Below are 20,027 nucleotides of genomic sequence, written 5' to 3' on the forward strand. Positions count from 1 at the left end.
AAGATAATGTTTTTGTACTTCTGAATTCTGATGCCGTCCCTACTGAATATAAAAAACAAATGTTTAGCGTCCGTCAAGAATCTTTTCTGCACCAGTAACGCACTGCCGATATATATTAGCTTCCTGTCCTAAAAGTTCTCTGCCCATCTTTATTAATTTGCAAAATGATGGTGTCTGCGTTTGTTTCTTGTTTCTGTTCCATCATTGATGCTTGGTAAATAATGACCCCACACATGACTCAACTCTGCATGCATGCAGAACAAGTCCTGCCTGACTCCTGTAAATAAAAAACACAGATTAAGGAACAGCTGACTTCCATCCGAAATAAAAAATAAAAAAATAATAAAACTAGACTGGAATCTGCTCATCTGTCATCTCCTGTTTGCAGCCATTTTGACTTGCTCAACTGCCGCACTGACGTAGCTTTCGTCGCATATTCGCGTCGTCGAAGTTGTTACGGTTCGGCCACGCATGGCTTTCGCGCCACCATTGACGGACGGGTTTGTTAAGACTCTCCCAAGAACAGATAACGTGCGCAGGTATGCTTTAAAATGCTTGTTTTTTGCATCCGGCGAGCCGTGTGGGTTTCCACTTTCCAGATCCTACGTGCGCGCGACTGCGATTGCAGGACTGCAGCAGGAGCATGCAGCTGAATGACCTGCGATGATAGTCAGAGCCCGCCTAACCGGACTGACCGTTTCAGCGATCGAGGCCACGGCCTGAAACAGCTGGAGATTATCGTGCATGATCCATCCAGGGTCAATTCTGCTGCGCTTTTGTATATCCTGCAGTCGTTTTCCCCCCCCAGTTTCGCGACCCTAGTCCATGCGGTCAGATTGGGAGAAGTCGGGAACGAAAGGTTCCGGGTTTCACTTAGCAGCCCCGGCCACTCCTCTATATCTAATCTTTGCTACTGGGAAGCATCATCCAATTTGACCAGACTGAAGTTGATACACTGGAAAATCGATAGATTTACAGTCTTGAAACACACGCTGAGTCACGCAGTCCTGTTAGATGTGTGCAGTTCTTATCGTGAGTTCTCCATTCTTCACGTTTTTATCGAGAATTCTTCAAGTCCTCCCATGTCAGCAAAGGAACATAAAGCCTCCATTCTTCAAGTTCAGCCTTCTATTCAGCACTGCAAAATGATCTTCAGGAAAGAGTCTGCTCAGGTTATCCTTTAGAGCAAAACAAAAATGTGAGCCTCTTATCAGTTGTCAATTGGCTAGAAGCTTTTGTGTAATTCTGTTGGTTTTCTTAGTCTCCTTTTTTGTTTCGTGATTTGTTTGTAAGACTCTTTTGTTTTTGTGAATAAATTTCCAAAGAGTCTTACAAACGCATGTGTTTCCTTATAATTTTTTTCCCCGCAAATGTTTCGTCAATCACAAGCCAAGCTTTCCCAGGAGAGAGCCTCGGAGACCTGTGGCCCATATGATAAGTCGTCCAGCCCAGGGCAGGCAAAAAGGCCTGGGCCGAAATTACCAACGCGACCCACAACACCAACACTCCAACAGGACCACCACCACCACCACCTCATGTGTCATCGTCGATCCAGTCCATGCACCGGGTGCAGGGCCGGAGCCAGGGCGGCGAAACAACGACGCACCGGGCCGTCTCGTCTAAGCGATTTGGTTTCTCGTGGACCACGACTCACGCTGGCCCCGTACACTACTCGTGCGCCAATTCCTCCTCCCCCTCCCCCTCCCCCTCGCCGACAAGGCAGCAACAACCTGATTACCTGACTCATGGAGGGACGGATGACATCCCCAAAACCCTAACCCCGCGCCACTCGCCGTCACTGCCGCACCCACGTGGGCCGGCCCAGCGGCCTCAACCCGAACCGAAGCGCCATTGATGAGCCCCGAGCCTGCCCTCGCCGCAGCCAGCGATGCACAAGCTCCTCCCACGCGCCGCCTCCTTGCTCGACGCCGCCGCTTCCGCGTCCCCCCTGCTGCTCTCCTCCCCACGCATGCCCACGCTGCGCCTGGCTGGTAGCCCGTTCGTACCCACGTGCCCTGGCGCAAACCCTGGCCGCATCCGCTCGCCGCCGTGGCTGCGCTGTGACGCTGGGAGGAGGCGGGGACTCTGCTCCGCCGAGGCGGCGAGGCGCGGGGGCAATACGGAGGAGAGGGAGAAGGGTGACGGGGGTCGCGCTGCGCCAGAGAGGAAGCAGTGAGGTCGGAGTGATGCGCTGGTGGGAAGTGGGGAGCTGCTTGCCATTCCCGGAGTCGGGCCACGGAACCTGAGGAAGCTCGTGGACAAGGGATTCGATGACATGGCGCAGCTCAAGCAGTTTTACAGGGATAAGGTGTGCGTTGAGCTATTCCTGTGTTCTGTTTCATGGAATATGGATTACGTTAAATTTCTACTGCCTTCTTTTTAAAGGACTCAAAGGGGTCGTGAGTTGTTATACTCTTATATGGTTTGCAGGAGTTTACATCAAGTCCTGATTATATCTCTCAATTTACTCTTAGCTTCAAAGCCTGTCTTCAACACCGTGAGCAATCACGGGATAAACTGATTTCATGTGGCTCACACTATATTTTGCGAGGCTGTCCCCATATTGTCATGGTTTAAATGTTGTGTTTTCTCTTCCAACCAGTTGTTCCCATGCTTAGTAAGATAAAATTAGAATATTCTAATTTCTTGTGCCCTTCTTTTTTCTGTCAAAAGCATTACAGATTGATATGTTGAATGTATATGTTGAAATTGTACTCTCTCATCAGTGCAACTTTCTAAATCTGACTAATTGTAATGGTGAAATTCTAATGAGAAAACAGCAAGAACAAATTACTTTTGTGGTTCACTTTGTGGCCTATCTTTTGCTCTTGGTTTATTTTGCCAAACCTGCTTTGTGACTATTCTGGAGACTATTTACTGAATGTCTGAATGATGTTTATTTAATCTAAGGTCAATGTAATTCGTGCTAAGTGCTAACATTTTGTGAGTATTTTGCAGTTCTTTGGCAAGTCTAATGAGAAGATGGTTGAGTTCTTGCAAAATTCAGTTGGCATCATTCACAAGAACCATGCTGAGAGTATAACTTTGTTCATTAAAGAGAATGTTGATGAAGAGCTGAAAGGCACCGATACATATAAGCTTCCTAAAAATAGGAGGCTGACCTTCTGTGTAGAAGGGAATATCAGTGTTGGGAAAACTACCTTCCTTCAAAGAATAGCCAGTGAAACTATCGAACTACGTGACCTTGTAGAAATTGTACCTGAACCTATTGCTAAGTGGCAGGATGTTGGCCCTGAACACTTCAATATACTTGATGCTTTTTATACGGAGCCACAGAGGTATGCATACACCTTCCAGAATTATGTATTTGTGACAAGAGTCATGCAAGAGAAGGAATCTGCGTGTGGAATAAAACCTCTTCGGCTGATGGAAAGAAGCGTTTTCAGTGATCGAATGGTAGGTTTACCTTTGTTGTAAAAACTACCTTGATGACGGATCAAATGCTTTGATGTAATTTGAATTTCACCTTTTGGTCTTTTGTTTTGTCAATTTCTGTTCCTATTTTAAGGAATGGTTTTTGTTGATATTCAGCCCGTTCGATGGTTGGTTTCTGGGCTGATAAGCCCGACTGGTGATGGTTTGTTATGAGAGGAAAACACTGTTGGCTGGGTGATAAGCCCTGGCTGAAACCAACAAACGAACAGGCTGATTTTCAGGTTTTTGTTCGTGTTGTGCATGAAGCAAACTGGATGAATGAGATGGAGATCAGCATTTATGACTCTTGGTTTGACCCAGTTGTGTCATCACTCCCAGGTCTTATCCCTGATGGTTTTATTTATCTAAGAGCTAGCCCTTATACTTGCCACAGAATGCTGGTGCGAAAAAGATCAGAGGAGGGTGGTGTTACTCTTGATTACCTTCGAGGTTTGGATGAGAAACACGAGAGCTGGTTACTTCCATCCAAGGGAGGAGGTTCTGGCGTGTTGTCCGTCAGTCAGCTTCCAGTTCATATGGCGGGCTCCCTGCCTGCGGATATACGAGATAGGGTATTCTACTTGGAAGGAGATCACATGCATTCAAGTATCCAGAAGGTAACTTTCTCCAATCTTTTTCATGTTTTTATAGTGATCTAGTAAGGAGTTATTTGGTCACATGGGTGAGGCACTGAGGCTCTTTCTTGACAGGTTCCTGCTCTTATCCTGGACTGCGAACATGACATTGATTTTAACAAGGACATTGAAGCCAGACGACAGTAAGTTCTATACTTCATAAGTACTAATATTCTGTTCATTTTCCATTAGTGTTAACTGATCGTTGTAGCTGGAAGTTGACTATAGCATCCACAGTGTCCTGCAAAAGCTAACGTAAAGCAATAAATGCAGCACTGCTCCTAGGCAATAAGCATTGTAGAACTGCACCGTAAGGGGAAAAAACTTTAAGGTGCGCTGTAAGCTTACTGCTCGAGCATAAGGAATACAAAATGATTTGTTTCTTCTCTCACTCTTGCCCTATCTCAAGTACGGCAGTTGGTTCTGGCGGTTTGGCGCCACCACCGGGAGCTCACCAGATCTGGTCCCATACGCCTCTGCAAGCTCAAGGGAGGGCTCTGGACGAGAACTTGATTTGGTCAGATGGGACAGAGGAGCTCTGGAAAGGTTTGCCAACGGCAGATCGGGGAGGACCTCCCCTGCTAGATGCGCAATCACCACAAGTTCCTCATGCTTCCGAACTCGGCTTGCGACCTTCAGGCTCCACGAGGCCCAGGCACAGGCGTGGTAAGCAGAGCAGGGACTAGGGCGAGGCTGTGAAGATCAATGGCTCTGACTCGATAGCCAATGGCTCCGATTCCAGCTAAGAATAGCCGCGTGCATACTGCACTGCTGTGGAGAGAGGATTGGGAATGAGCCATGGAGGGAAACGAGCTTGGCCAACAGACGGAAGGGACGATGGGGTGCAGATAGAGTTGATTGGAGAATTGTGGGATTTTTAATTATAGCATGGGACCCACTTAAGACCCAATTGAACCATATACATTGTGTCGGATGCAATAACTATTGCCTATTTATCTGGGCCCCACCTTAAACTGCAGTCGGGCTATAGACATTGACCTTTCCCTAAGGCATTTGAATTGGCAACTTTTAAACTTTGTCCTTTTGTAGATAGTGGTTTACTAAGCAATTGTAAAATAATGAACTCTATGTATACATGGTATAAAATTGAAAGTATTGTATTTTGAATTGAACTATCTGATACAAATAGTTCGGACTAGCTGTGATTTGCTAGCACAGTGGTTTAACAGTACAAATAGTGCGGACTAGCTGTGATTTGCTAGCACAGTGGTTTAACAGTGGGTTCAATGTGTAAATTTTAAGCTTATCGTGTTTTTGGATATCTTTGGGGTTAGGTTTGGCTTTAATGTTTCCACAAGAAAATTTCTGTACATTCAACAAGTTTCTGAAGGCGGGCCTGGTGCAAGCGGTAGAGTCTTACCGCCTGTGACTGGAAGGTCCCGGGTTCGAGTCGCGGTCTCCTCGCATTGCACAGGCGAGGGTAAGGCTTGCCACTGACACCCTTCCTCAGACCCCACACAAAGCGGGAGCTCTCTGCACTGGGTACGCCCCTTTTACATTCAACAAGTTTCTATGTGACGTTGTTATAAATGTAGCTTATTTTGTGGCTCCTGTTCCTTGACCATCTCACGTGGCCTAATTTGCAACTTGCAAGTTCTAGCTTCTTGGCATCCTGACTGCTAAAGTTTTACTAACAACTAATTGATTGAAGGCTAGGCGTGCCTGTGTGGTTTCTTTTCTTGACCATGAATAAATGAACATATACTGATTCTGTGACTCACTTCATAAGCAATCTGGAAGTCTTTGAAATGCTGCTGTACATATACTTGCTCCATTTATTAATTTGAGCTGTTTTTCAAGACCAAGTCCTGCGTGCAATAAATTCGTGTTGGCGTCTGATTCCTCTTGCAATTATTATTGTGATGACAAACTTTTCTTTGTCTTGATTTTATTTTTCCATATCAAAACTTGACGCATCTTTATCTGAACACTCCATGTGCTTTAAAATCCCACATTCAAGTATTTTTTTATATTTTCCTTGAAGATATGCTCGGCAAGTTGCGGAGTTCTTTGAATTTGTGAAGAAAAAGAAGGAATCTCCTACAGCAGAGACGACTGATGGCGATAACAAGAGTATCAACAAACAGATTGTGCTGCCGCACAGAGGTGGTTTGTGGGTGCCCGGAAGCAGCCCATTACCAGAATCAGCTCTAAAGTCGTTTGATTTCAGGAGAACAATGTCTTCCTTCCTCTCAACTTAAGGGGGCTATGCGCTATCAATTTCTGCCCACAACCTGAATTGGTGCGGTCCAGCAATGTATCTCGATTGCAAAATATATAGACCTTTAACTGTCGACCCTGTAAATGTGTAAAGATTACATAGAAATTTAGGCTTTTAGATAGTGTTGGCGTAAAATGTATTATACTAGTGGCACAGAGCGGGAGCTCTCTGCACTGTGTACGCCCTTTTATCCAACTCTGTTGCCTGTAATTGTTGATCGTGCTGCTTTCTGTTTCCCTGTAAATGTTGATCGAGTGCTTTCTGTTTACCTGCAAATGTTGATCGAGCTGCTTTCGAGGCAGTACTTGGTAAATTTGGGGTGGCATCAGACTTTTTTGTTTTATCGTGGTCTTTGCGCCACAATCTCCCTTATCTGGATTCGTACTATGGCATTCTGCTCGGCCGCTCAATTGCCTGGTGGCTTGGTCCAATGGTTGTTTCGCTGTGGTAGTACCTACGTTGGCATTGCCGATCGTGCCTTTGTTATTTTGTGGGATCAGTACGTCAGTGCTGGTCCAAATAATACATCTTTACTACTCCATGTCCTTAATAAATAATTTTCTAGAGTTATCTTAAGTTAAATTATGACTGAATTTCTACGAAAGGCTGTTAAGATTTATGACTTTAAATTAGTATCATTAGATACACTATAGAATATATTTTCATAATATGCTTATTTTATGTCATAGATGTTGTTACTCTTCTTTATAAAGTTAGTCAAACTTAAGATAGTTTCACTTGCACGGATTATAGGAATTAATTTATTTGAAGATAGAGGGAGTACGTGAAACCATGAATTGTTAGTGGTTGGTTCTTCTACTGGACCACTATACCATGCATCTACCCCTCTGTCCCTAAATAACTATCATTGTTGATGTGCGTGCCGCAAGTTTAACTCTATTTGTAAAAAATACGTGCAACATTTATATCTCCAAATAAATTTATTAAAAAACTATATTCAAAGATCTTTCCAATGATACTAATTATAAATTATATACCATAAATATTAATAATTTTTACTGTATATTTAGTCAAAATTGTTTCTCGAAAAGCGAAAACGACAGATATTTAGGGACAGAGAGAGTATTTATTATTTTAGTACAGTATTTAGCCAACAAAAGAAGTCAACAAATTATGAAATTAATAAAAAACTACACCATTAGATTTTATAATAAACAAAATAGTCCATACCTAATATAGTTGTGAGATTAATCTCGTTCGTTGAGAAGGCCTAAAATACGAGATTAGTAAAAAAACTACACTGTTAGATTTTATAATAATCTAATGGTTTATTATACAGAGGAGCCCATACCTAATACAATTGTGAGACTAATCAGAAAAAATAAAATGGCAATACACAATTGGATTTTATGATGAACTAACGTCTTAAATTAAATCAAAATGTCTACACCTAACACAATTATGAGATTAATATAAAAATAGAAAAGAACATTTGTCATCAGATTTTATATATGATGATCCGACAACTTAGATTAAAACCAAAGAGTCCATACCTAATACAGTTATAATGTTAACCGAAAAAAGGAATTATATGGCGATCTATCGTCTTAGATTAAATCAAAGGATCTAAGCCTGATACAATTATGAGACTAATCGAAAAAAGAAAGAACCTACACTATTGAATTTTATGATGATTTAACGGCTTTGGTTAAACCAAAGAGCATGCTTAATACAATTAAGAGATTCATTATAAAAAAAGAACACAATCCATTACTTCTTATAATGATCTAATAGTTTAAATTAAATTAAAGGGTCCATGCCCAATACAATTACGAGATTATAAAAAAATAGAAAGAACCTACGCCGTTGGATTTTATGATGAAGTATAGGCTTGGATTAACCGGAATACCCAATACAATTAATAGATAATGAAGTTAGAAAATGTAATATGAAAAATAACAGTTTGATTTCCACCCAAGTTGGAAAGCAAAATGTGGCAGAACCGCCTAATCTAATGTCTCCCAGGAGTGCTCGTCTTTCCTTATACACTAAGCACTCGAAGGAGAACGCTAAATTACTCGGTTCCGTCGCGCACACCCAGGAAAGAACCCGAAAATCCATATTTTTCCATCAGGATCACGAATGAGAGAATAAAGCTTACATCATTCTTAACCATTTCTTACACCACTTTTAATACAACATCATAGTACAATATTTATTATTATAACAGCGGAATGTAATCATATTATCAGAGTTATGAACAATTTAATTGAACAGCGGAATATAAACATGTGATCAGAATTACAGCGGAAATAAATATCTATTCATGACATGATGAAGTATTGATATATAAACTATGACAACAAATTATGAAACTTTCATTTATAAAAGCATTTGGTGAGAGTTATAAATAAAAACTATGATCGCAGCATAAAAGAATCATCGCTGAGCCCACCAGGAGGTATTCACACACAAGGGTCAGCTCTAGCATCCACCTATCACCTGCAGCAGGGGGAATAAAACCCTGAGTACTCAATTGTACTCAGCAAGACTTACCCGACAGGAGAAAAGAAAAGACTGATATGCAAGGCTTTATGGCTTATGGATTTATTGCATTTGCGGGAAGCATTACTAAGCGTGCGTCTTTATATTCAATTTTTATTAATAGCCGCATTGGTTCATTAATTAACCATTCTATGTAAGCACCTGTGCTACTTCAAGCAGGTGGTAAGCAATCAGATTTTCTTTTTTCATCTTCTATCTTTCCTCTTTCAGTTCTTACTACGGTGCTAGACACGAAACAAGCCGTACTAGATCGCCCGACGATTCACGAATCAATGCCCCCAGCTGGGTACCCCGAAAACACATGTCCCGCTTGTACCCAAGGCACAAGCAGAACCAACCCATCACCCTCCTGTCCTGGGGTCCTAGGTCCCCGTCCAAATTGGGACTCCAAGCCCCCGCGTCTGAGTCCCAGAGTCAGTGCGGTGCAAGGACCTCCTCCATAAAAAAGAAACCCTAACAGTCGATCCGAAAAGAGCCGGAACCCACGACAAGAGAGCAACAAGTCTTCCAAGCGCCCATACCCAAGTATGTGCTCGGGATAATAAGTCCATGACTTGCCTCAATGGCTTATGCAACGATCGGTCTTTAACCGACACAGACAGGGAAAACAGTGTAACCAAGCTATGCCCCGCGTCCACGGCGACACAACCTCTTACACCCACCAATACCCAAACCATATCCCTACCCGGTCACCATTTTTCTTTTCTACCATTTTTATATATTCCAAGTGATAATAATTTAATAATATATTTCCTATCTCTCACGAGTGACAGCCATTACTCGACTTCTACCGGAGTCCTATAGCATAGCAATCTACACGATCATGTCATACTAGTAATACTCATAGGATAAAGATATATATATATATATGTATATATATATATATATGTATATATATATATGTATATATATATATGTATATATATATATGTATATATATACCTTAAAACTTAATGCACAAATATAATTTAAACTACAGAAAAAGTAGGAGTTATGCACCGGGGCTTTCCTGGGTAAAATATAACCAAAAGTTAGTATTTGCATCTTCAGATCATCCACCATCATCTGGATAGAAAGCCCATTGCATCATCTCCTGAAGAGAATACCATTACACCATCTTCGGATTCCCAATCATCCTTTAATTAATCCATTGATCCATCATCGTACCTATATGATATGCATTGATGCAAATACATAAATGCAAATAATCAACGACAATCGGAATGCTTATAAACCCGATCACGCCTCACAAGCTAATGAGCTAGTTCTAATGACGACCGTACTTATGCTACATATACATGTGGTCGAATAAGATGTTATTTTCCAACAATTATTTTAGTTATATAAACCAAGGTTGTTTCTATATTTTATTTATTTGATTTACTATATTCAAAATAGGACATCATTGTCTATCTAGCAAACTAATTATTTAGGAGCTACAAAAATTACAGTGAATACCTAATATTGCTAGGAGCCTACTGTAATAATTTCAGATCCAACATTGTCACCAATTTATCACAACAATTCCTATAAGTTTATATCTTTACAATATTAAGTACCTTAAATTAATTATATAGCTTCCAAAAATATTATCAAACTACGTGAACAAAATATACTAACAGGTAGATCATAATTTTAGAAGACTAACAAAATTAATTTCATAATTTTTGGTCTACTATATAAATTTATATTGATTTTACAAATTTGTCTTATAATCTAAATTAGAACTTGCTTCACAACCCAACAAGGCAGCAAGGCCGACGTCAGCGACCTTTGCCCAACGCGAACGCGGTCTAGAGGAGACCGGCGGCCCATGCGGGTGCGCGGCTGAAAGGTCCTAATGGCTAGAGGGGAGAGATGAATAGCCTAATAAAAATTTCTACAACAACGCTTAACAAAATGGTTAGATAATTATGAGGCGAAGCAAGTGTTGCGCTAGCCTACTCAAAATGTAAGCCACCTACCCTAATTCTAGTTTAGATAGTGTCTATTCACACAATAGCTATGACACTACCCTATGTTAGTGTGCTCTTAAAGGCTAACTAAAGAGCCACACCAACCAAGCAAACAAGCTCTTACAACTAGTTACACTAAAGAGCTTGACAACTAGTTTACGATAAAGTAAAGAGAGTGGTCAAGAAGGTTATACCATCGTGTAGAGGAGTGAACCAATCAATCATAAGGATGGGTAATAATGAAGACCAATCACCTCGGAATCAAAGATGAACACAATGATTTTTTACCAAGGTTCACTTGCTTGCCGGCAAGCTAGTCCTCGTTGTGGCGATTCACTCACTTGGAGGTTCATACGCTAATTGGCTTCACACGCCAAACCCTCAATAGGGTGCCGCACAGCCAACACAAGATGAGGATCACATAAGTCATGAGCAATTCACTAGAGTACCTTTTGGGGCTCCGCCGGGGAAAGGTCAAGAACCCCTCATAATCACCACGATCAGAGCTCGAGACAATCACCACCCTCCACTCAATGATCCTCGCTGCTCCAAGCCGTCTAGGTGGCGGCAATCACCAAGAGTAACAAGCGAAATTCGTAGCGAAACACGAACATTAAGTGCCTCTAGATGCAAACACTCAAGCAATGCACTTGGATCACTCCCAATCTCACTATGATGATGAATCAATGATGGAGATGAGTGGAAGGACTTTGGCTAGGCTCACAATGTTGCTATATCAATGAAAATGGCCAAAAGATGTGAGCCACAGTCAGCCATGGGGCTTAAATAGAAGCCCCCACGAAATAGAGCCATTATAGCTCTTCACTGGGCACACTGCGCTCTGACCGGACGCTCCGGTCCAACTGACTGGACCCTAGACTCAGCGTCCGGTCCACTGATGGATGCCACGTGTCACCAGCTTCAAACATTGTTTGTCAGTTTTCAACGACTATAAAGCTGACCGGACGCTCCGGCAAAGCTGACCGGACGCTGAAGCCCCAGCGTCCGGTCGTTTCTAGTAAGCTCTCCGAGGAGTATTTCTTTGCTCGGACGCGTCTGGTCCACCTTGACCGGACACAGACCAGCGTCCGGTGCAATACCCTAGGTACTATGCCGACCGACCAGTTCGACCGGATGCAAGCTACCAGCGTCCGGTGCTTTTTGACCCAGCGTCCGGTCAGTTGACCGACGCCAGCGTCTTTGCGACCAACTCGTTTTCACTTCTAACTTCTTCACCCTTGCTCCAATGTGCCAACCACCAAGTGTATCACCTTGTGCACATGTGTTAGCATATTTTCACAAATATTTTCAAGGGTGTTAACACTCCACTAGATCCTAAATGCATATGCAGTGAGTTAGAGCATCTATTGGCACTTTGATAACCGTATTCCGATACGAGTTTCACCCCTCTTAATAGTATGGCTATCAAACCTAAATGTGATCACACTCTCTAAGTGTCTTGATCACCAAAAACAAAATAGCTCCTACAAATTATACCTTTGCCTTGAGCTTTTTGTTTTTCTCTTTCTTCTTTTCAAGTTTGAGCCCTTGATCATCGCCATGCCATCACCATTGTCATGTTATAATCTTCATTAGCTTCTCCACTTGAAGTGTGCTACCTATCTCATGATCACTTGATAAACTAGGTTGGCATTTAGGATTTCATCAATTCACCAAAAACCAAACTAGAGCTTTCAGCGGCCCAGCGTGACGCGGTGGTGGCCCAGCAGCCGAGAGCGGAAAGCCCACATAGACACGCGGCCTAGCGCATAGCACGACCCAGGCCTACCTAAGCGACGCGCGCGAGCCTAGGCAGGCGCAGCGCGAGCGGCCCAGTCACGTCGACAACAGGTCGACAGCGCACCTCAGCCCAGAACGGCGAACGCGCGGTCCAACTGGCGAGCAGGGCGCCCCAAGAGGGGAGGCCTAGCGACGGCGCAATTATGCGAAGACACCCCTGCATTTTCCTCAAAACTAACCCGCATGACAGAAGCACTATTCACTTGAGTCATGTATTTAGCATTGAGGACCCTGTATAATATTTCTTCTTGGATTCTCATCCATCTCACCTTTCTTTCTTTCCTAGGAGTAGAGCGCACGAAGCAAAGGAGCAACCCGCTAGCCCCTTCGGTGGCTCGGCGGTGGCGGAGGTGAAGCGAGGCTGTATGGGGAGGTACGTGGACGATGGCCAGACCTAGGCCTGGCCACGGCGTGGACCGAGGCGGGTAGCCACAGCGCACCCAAGGGTGGCGCGACATGGCGGACGGCGTGGGTGACGCAGGTGGCGCTCCATGCACATCGACGGCTCCGACGGCGTACACGGCGAGGGCATGGCGCTGGACCCGGGGTGGGCACGACAGCCCACAACACGCGCCACAGGGAGGAATGACGGCATGTAGGGGAGCAGGAGGAGCCACGGCGGCTTAGGCGCGCTGCGAGGAAGGCGAGGCAACGGCGACAAGTCACCAAGGAGTAACAGGGCAGCGCTGCGGCACACGGGAAAGGTAGCGGGACTCAGGCGCGTACGGCGGCATGGTCACAGCGGGGTCAAGGCTTGGCGTAGCCATGGCCTAGTGGTGGCGCTACTGAACGGCGCCCGTGGCGAGCAACAGGCCGCGCCGGGTGCTTGGTGGCGAAGCTCGGCGCTGGCGGCTCAAGGTCGGAGTAGAGGAGTGGTGCACGACAAGAGAGAGTGATGGCGGCCATGGTGACTGGTGAGACTAAATTGGCAAAGGGCAGGGAAGGCAGCTGCATGCGGGAGTGATGGCCGACAATGGGGGCAGCATAGGTGCCAGCGGAGGTCGCCCGAAGCAGTTCGGTTCACCGAGGGGCGTGTGTGGTTAGCAGCAGGGCTCGATGCGCTTGCGCGCTGTGGCCGGGCGACGGCGGCCGGAAGGCAGGAAAAAGGAAGGGAGTGAGGGACAGGTCTGCCATGGCTTGGCCTCATCAATGGTGCGACGCGATTGCGGAAGAGACAGCACAACACAGACACCAACACGGCATGGCCACCTAGGCGTCTGTAACACTCCGGTGTTATGCCAGCATTTAGGCACTGCAAATCATGCATATTATGCATCATCAAGCATCCTAATCATACATGCCTAATCATGTAAATAATAACTGAAACCCTGCTTCGAAACATATGAAACATGCTCGTGAAATATGAATGTTGCATACACTTGTTTAGAGTTGTTTTTGCCCAAATTATGCTTGCTAGGTTAGTAAAACATATTTGACTATGATTGTAAATTATCTAGAATTATTTAGCATAATTTTTGGAGCAAAGTTTGTATTTAAATTATTGCCAAATTTTGCTTTAAAAATAATTCTTCAAAATTAGGGTTTTGAATTAATATTAAGTTTAATTTGGTAATCAAAATCTATTTGGAATTTGACTTTGGTCATAAAAGCAAAGTTGTAGATATTGAAAAATGGAATAAATTTCATTTTTACACTAATTTGTGAAAATGCTTTTAAATGGCTCAAAATGGGATTTGAGTTTTGTTTATTTGAGAAATAAAAAGAAAATTATTTCATTTTTGCTTAACAGGCCGCCGCCCCACTTCTCGGCCCACGGCCGAAGCTGGCTCGGCCTGCCACCGTTCCTGCGCTCACCCGCCCCGTGTCTGGCCTAGCCCACCTTGCACGCCCAGCCTACCTCCGCGCTGCGCCGTGCCGTTCTCGCGCGCCGCGTCCCGACCAGCGCCAGAGCGCGACCGCCGCGTGGTGGCCATGCGCCGGCGACGCCTGCCGCACGACAGCCACGGCCTGCCTCCACCTCCACACGCTCGCCTTCATCTGCTGAGCCCGCGGCGTTCCCCTCTTCACTCTCCCGCGCTGCATCTCTGCTTCGCCCGCACGAGCTTTGCTCTCTCGCCACCGAGCGCCACCACAGCCCCGCCAGAAAAATTCACCGCCAGTGCTCCACCACTGCCCGCAATCAAGCACACATAGCTCTGCCTCGCTCTCCGGCACCTGGTGCTCACGGCCGTGACACCTTTTGAGCCAAGGTAGAGCGTTTTGCGCATTTTGCCGCCGTGCTCGGCCGCGGTGGAACGCGTCCTCCTTCCCTCCTCCATCCTTTTGAGTTGCCTGCTCAGGTTCAGCACTCTCTTGCAGACCCCACGCGCTCGCCCGCTTGCCTGGACCCAGCCAGCAACGGCCGCCGGCCCGCTGGCAGTGCCCGCGCCGCCGTGGCGTCTAGAACGCCGGCATGGCGTGGCTCCTTCGCCCGGCCGAGGTGGGCCAGGATGGCTTGGGCCGAAGCCCTGAGCCAGGCCACCGCCCTCCCCTTCGCTCGGTCTGTGCAGGCCGAATGTGGCCGTGGGCCAGTTGTTTCCACGGGCCGGCCCAGTAGTAATAGGAAAATTTCGTTTTCAGTTTTCTTTTATTATTTGGAAAGAGAAATGCTTTAGAAAATGTTTGTATACTCAAATTTGCTCCAAACTTGTTGAAACAAATTTTGCTAGGTTCCTTGTCACTAGATCTATATGATAAAAATATTGCATGTCATTTTTGAGATACTTTTCTGTAGAGCTTTAATTAATTCTTGATATTGCTGATATCTTGTAAAATGCTTAGTAAATCCTATATGTATCAAAAAAAATATGATTCCAAGTTTGTTACTCTTCTTGTGTAATGTACTTCCTAGGAAAAATATATGTCATGCATGTACTATAGAAAAATTATGAGGTGTAGTTCAAGTGCCTTTAATGGCTGATTTTTGTTATTTTTGCTAGAGAGCAAAATTTGTATAAAACATGCATGTGATAATTTTTGTACAGTGATTATTTGTTTTGTAGAACATAGGAAAAATATTTCATCTATTGTTTGACACTTTTCACAGTATAAAGTATTTTCATGTTCATAATCATGCCATAGCTTGTTATTTTTGTGTAGGCTAATCCACTCATTCAAATACCATAAAAATCTGATGGTAGACTACTTAGGGTAGTACTGTGTTATGGTAATTTTCTAAGATTTTTGTAAACAATAAAAATAGATGTTGCTATTCAAACCTATTATTAATTAGGGTTTAATCAAGTGTTGCTTTGTGTGTGATTAAGAAATTAGTGAAGCTTTGGTGTATCTTTGAAGCATTTAATGAGATGTGTTGACTTAGCATATTAGTAGTAGAAGAGAATGCAGTAGATGACATGTGCTTGTAGTATATGTTCTAGGATGATGTTGACTACCTTGCATTCAAGCATATCCATTGTGTTCATTTCATCCGATGCACTTTTTGCATAAGCACTTACGCACATGCATCATATAGGATCACAAACCGAGAGCCCAGTCATCATACCCAAGGAGCCCGAGGAACAGCTCGAGGTGCAGCCGCAGGAAGTGACCGAAGCTGACGAAGAGGACATTGAGGAACTTCCGGAGTGCCCCGATCACCGCCCGAGCTCCTTCGAGAGAGGCAAGCCCCGGAGCATTTTCTCCCTGGTTTGCAATTGTTAATTAAATACTTTACTTTAATTGATGCATTATGTTCAGGAGTTGTTTGCAACCGTTGCTGCATTATACCTTGTCTACCTTTGTTATACTATATCCTTGTTACCCTGGTATCTGCAGTCGAGTCAATGCTTAGTTGGCTTAGACCGGTAGAAGTCAGGTGATTTTCTGTCACCTGCAAGCTATAGGTGGTTACCTAGATCTGCTTGGATAACTATATAGTCATGGTATAACTAAGTGTTAAATGAAGTTGAGACCGGACGGAGACTTACAGAGTTTTGGACTATAGTGCTTTTCTGTCTGTGTCGATTAAGGACCGACCGTTGTTGGACCTCGAGTCATGTTGAACGCATGCCTTATATTTAGCTAGCTGAATAAAGTACCTTTCGACCGTGAAGCTGAGAGATTATTCGGGCCGAGTAGATTGCCCGTAGCGCACTGTGCCCGAGCAGGTGTGGTAGGACATGGGGGTGAGATGATAAGACCAAAGTGCAGTCGGTCAGCCCCCGGGTATATGTGGTTCCTGGCAAACTCGAGATTCCTAGATAGTTGACTCAGTGACCGATACCTCACTTTAGCGGGTGAGTGAGGTTTATGTAAGGAATAAATCACCAGCTGATTACGAATCGATTCGAATCGCCATCGCTCCTAGATAGTGAGCACTTGACTTGAGTGACTTCATCGTAGTAATGTTGATGGAACACTTGGACAGTTATAATGAATATGACATTATGGAAGTTGTTAATGATCATGGGTTATCATTATTTACTTAATCACATGTTTGCTCTAGTATAGGTGCAAATCTAGCCAATAGGTTAATAATAATTAACTTGACAATAATATTTTTGGAAAGGTTCTTGAAATACTAAAAATGCCTCTTTTTGCAAATGAGTTAGCTACCCTACTATAAAGCCCTTCATAATCCTTGGTGTCACTTTATTTTTGGTTATGTCGGGTAAGTCTAACTGAGTACCTTCTCGTACTCAGGGTTTTATTCCCACTTGTTGCAGATGGGCAGATGTATTACAGCCACTGTATCAACTACCTTTATCCTGCGATGGGTGATGCTTAGGACCATGGGCATGGTTATTCCTTACGTCTCGTCTGATGCTTTTGTTGGAGATGATCATTAGCTGGCACTGTATTTAAACTCCATGTGAGTGTGTGTGGTTTTGAACAAATGGCTTCCGCTACTTCTATTTGAACTCGTTTTGTAATAACTATGTTTAAACTCTGATGTATCTGAGATGTGAACTTTTATGTAATATGTGATGGTGACCGCTAAACTTATTACGATCTTGGCTAGGATGTAAGTTGGTTTAAAATCCTTCGTGATTTCATGGACTACCGGGTTATACGGGCTTAAGTTTGCTAAATCGTCTGCTCTGGCGGATGATTTTCTTACTTAATTTCATATAATTGGTCGATTCTGTTACAGCTGGCATCAGAGCATGGTTTAGCGTGTTACTGTTCATAAGTGTATTTAAAACAAAAAGGCATTTGAAAAACGTGATTTCCAAACTAAAAAGTGTGCCAGTGGTCATATCCTTTATGCCCAGTTAAGGACTCTAGGTGGCTTAATTAAGTACTGACTTGGGGTTCTTGCATCATATTTCTCTTTCATTGCTCATACGGCGTGCTATTATACGAGTGCCACTTATTTGAGTGGTAGTGTATGGATCATTTGCCTCTACGCCTCGATAAGTGTGAGTTGTGAGAGCATGATCGGATACACCGCTGATCTAGGGTGAATGCTTATATGATGCTGGAGTAATTACATATTCTACGCATGTTTTACAAAGGTATCTCTTGTATGGGTCTTCCGTCTGTTGAGGCAATACCATCAATAGGACGATGGTTCGGGTAGTTACTACCGTTGTACATGTATCTGGGGATTCGTGTAGAGCGTGTAGATAAAAATTTACTGCTTTTATGCATTCATTGGGAATTGGGCTAAAATGAATCTTCTGCGGGTACATAACAACGCTATCGTGTAGAACGTATTAGCTACGTATTTGAGAGATTGTTTGTATGCCACCAAATTCGTCGCTAGAAATTAATTATTTCATAAGTTTGTGAGAACGTACGGCACGTACATACATCATATTACTTGTGCATTTTATTCATGTTATGCATTCCTCCCCTTATAAATTGATTATCTCATTTTGATAAAAGTTGTATCACCTAAAATATGTTTCCACGGGGTAATAAAAGAACTTTTGCTATAGATAGCCCGCACAAAGCAGACCGCCCGTAAGTCCACCGAAGGAAGAGCACCTCGATGTCCGTTGGCACTGAGGGAGCACCACACCACGGACACCTTCTTGAGCGAGTTTGGCATGCCGACCTTGCTTTGGAGAGTGCTCCATGATGTGGGGTATCCAGAGGGTCAAGAGCCGGTGTACTCTTGGAATGAGAGCCAGTTAGCAGAGGATGGACTTGTAGTGGTAGAGATCACCGTTCCTGCCCTTGGTGATGCTCTAGATTAGGATGGTTGGCACTTGGAGTTTGAGGGTCGCACCCCTGCTGAGGGTGTAGAGGGAGCAGCTTTCCGTGTCATCAGGGATATCATGAGCAGATTTCCTAGTGAGCTTGTAGCAGCTCTAGCTGGCACCTTTCCTAGGGATGATCCTCGTGATGCTATTTGGGTTCAGCCTTAGGGAAGTGCCTTGGTCAGAGGTATAGCTGAGGGACAGGCTAGCGACAACCATGCTATGAGTGTTATGTTCACCACCATCAGAGCGTATGAGGGTCTAGAGAGTACCTACTAGACTTTGACTAGCTTGCGTAGTCATGATAAGCTCAAGGTAAGAAAGCAGAAGAAGAAGCAGGTACGTGCTATAGCTAGTTTGCAGGAGCAGATGGCTGATATGGGCTTATAGCAGGACCAGGCGGTAGAGAGAGGTGATAGAGCGATGCAGGGGGTGCATACATTGACTCAGGCCAACAATAATGCAGACCGTATGATTGGACAGTTGGTTTAGGAAAGGAATGAAGCCTAGGAAGAGAGGGACTTTCTGCTGTAGAGGGTCAATGAGCTAGAGGAGTACAACATCAACCTGCATGAGGAGTTTCATGCGCTCTACAATGGGGTTGGCCCATATGCTCCTCCAAACACTGCTGGCATGGACATCGATGACGACAACGAGGACGAGCCTGTAGTTTCACCTGGGGGCGATGGTGATGTCTCTGATCCCAACGATGGCCCTGAGAAGTAGGCTAGTTGCCTTATGCTAGTATCTAGGTCCTGTCGTGATGACCTTTCTTTTGTTGGCATGTAACCTAATGTATTTTGCTTCGAACTTATGAGATTTGGCATGTGATTGGAACTTGGCTAAGAATGCGATATCTGAACGCATAAAAGTCTAGTGTATGTATGCTGGCAATTTGGTTGTATGGACGTGATGTTTGCTGTTGAAGTAATTTGATTAGTGATGTTGTTTTAATTGGGATGTGATTGTTGTGCCTCTGTTTTATTATATGAATTTATTCTCTCCAGTAAATTCAGTACGACATAATTTTTCTTTCACTCGCAATTATTATAGCTTCACTCAATCATTACTTGTTGCTGAAATATGCAGATGACAAATACTCGCCGTACCACGTATGAGGCCACTAAGGCCGGTGCTAATGGTGCGGGGACCGGTGGTGGTGGTGGAAACCACGACAACAACAATAAGCCTCCCCATGAGCCACATTTGCCACCTCCTCCCCCATTTACCCAGAGATGTTCCTCGCATAGTTGCTCGGGAGTCAGCGTAACACGGAACAATCCTA

The 20,027-nt window shown here is 44.1% G+C and overlaps 1 pseudogene; it reads left to right on the forward strand.

Annotated features, from left to right (window-relative positions):
- Positions 1–1,696: 1,696 nt before the first annotated feature.
- Positions 1,697–6,645, forward strand: LOC136459561 (uncharacterized; annotated as a pseudogene).
- The last annotated feature ends 13,382 nt before the right edge of the window (positions 6,646–20,027 follow it).

Source organism: Miscanthus floridulus, chromosome 6 (genome assembly GCF_019320115.1).
Source record: "Miscanthus floridulus cultivar M001 chromosome 6, ASM1932011v1, whole genome shotgun sequence".
Classification (NCBI taxonomy): Eukaryota; Viridiplantae; Streptophyta; class Magnoliopsida; order Poales; family Poaceae; genus Miscanthus; species Miscanthus floridulus.